The following is a 1,449-nucleotide window of genomic DNA, read 5'->3' on the forward strand; positions in this document are numbered from 1 at the left end:
TAAGAAATTTTCTGTACATTAAGTAATAAACACTGTTACCTAATATATCAATACTTCCAATGTTAAGATTATTGAGTATTACCTAGCATTGAATTTTTGCAACTACAAATCTTATACATTCAAAATTGCTACTCAAACCCATATTTTAAAAGCTGTATTTTGGAAATGCTTTTTTTTATGATGACAACATAAAATGATGAAAAGAACGTTATCAAACAGTATAAAAATACATACAGCTACATAAATATAAAAATAGCCCCTTTTTGAACTTCAAATGTAGATTTCTGCCTTCCTTAAATTTTATCAAAAATCTCAAGAGAACATCTAGGTAACTGGACATACAGAAAGATTCTAAACACACTGGTTGGAATTAACCCATTGATGATAGGCAATTTATTCAAAATATCCATTAACTAAAAGACATTTGTTTCATTAATTCATATTCTCTCTCTCTCCCTCTCTACTTTCTTCTTTCTATTGTTTTAATAGCAGATACTGTGGTCTTTCCCCCCTAAGTTCCATTGCATCAAAAGAATAAAGTGTTAACATTTCACTTAAGATAATTCTGCTCCATTAGCTTTTAAAGAAATATAATAAATACTTTAGAACAATGAATATAAATTAGTGTGTCTTAACAAACTTCATTCATGTTTAGTGGAGTTTTAGACTTCTTAACAGGTGATGGCCAAAATCCAAATTGTAGAGTAATACTCAGAAACTTTGAGTTCAATTTAGATATCATCAATGTCTTCATCATCATCTCCAATATCATTAAACTGGATTTCATCATTATCTCCAGGGCCAAATGTATCTGTTTCCTTGATTTTAGCACATTCTGGGAGCTTGCCACATGCCTTCAGACTTCTAGCTTCACCTGCATTAGACTTTAAATTACATCAGCTTTGTTATCCCGATAGTTTCACAGACCAACCAATATAATGTCTGGGGTATTTACCCAAACTTTTTCCCTCAGTTTTCCTCTGATATGACATCACCTCTTTACACCATTAAAGCACGTTGCTTCTAATCATCCATTGCATGACATTTTGATAACCTGAGCATATTCTTTCTTGTCCATCCTCTTTAAAGACTAATTCTCTTTTTATTTCATATTAGTCTCAATCTTACCTCTACATCTGTTTTTACCTCCTTTATATTTATTCTTGGGCATGGCAGTGACAGCTGCCTCCTGGCATTTCCCACTCTTATCTGGTAGTACCAGCCCAACAATGACTGCTCCAAGGGACCTGTGAAACAAAGTTGCAGGTTGGTGTGCAGGACAGTATTGCAACTGCTGGGATTTTAATTGTAATTTCATTGAATCTAAAAGTACATTAAAATCAGGAGACTCTATTCCGGTACACTATTATGCATTTCTATTCAGAATCATGGCTTATTTCTTCATTTGATTTAGGTATTCCAAATGAAGTTTGATAACTTGATAATTTG

General features: G+C 32.6%; 1 pseudogene; it reads right to left on the reverse strand.

Annotated features, from left to right (window-relative positions):
- Positions 1-731: 731 nt before the first annotated feature.
- LOC109392477 (eukaryotic translation initiation factor 1A, Y-chromosomal-like) lies at positions 732-1,171 on the reverse strand (annotated as a pseudogene).
- Positions 1,172-1,449: the final 278 nt, after the last annotated feature.

Source organism: Hipposideros armiger, unplaced genomic scaffold, assembly GCF_001890085.2.
Source record: "Hipposideros armiger isolate ML-2016 unplaced genomic scaffold, ASM189008v1 scaffold_332, whole genome shotgun sequence".
NCBI lineage: Eukaryota > Metazoa > Chordata > Mammalia > Chiroptera > Hipposideridae > Hipposideros > Hipposideros armiger.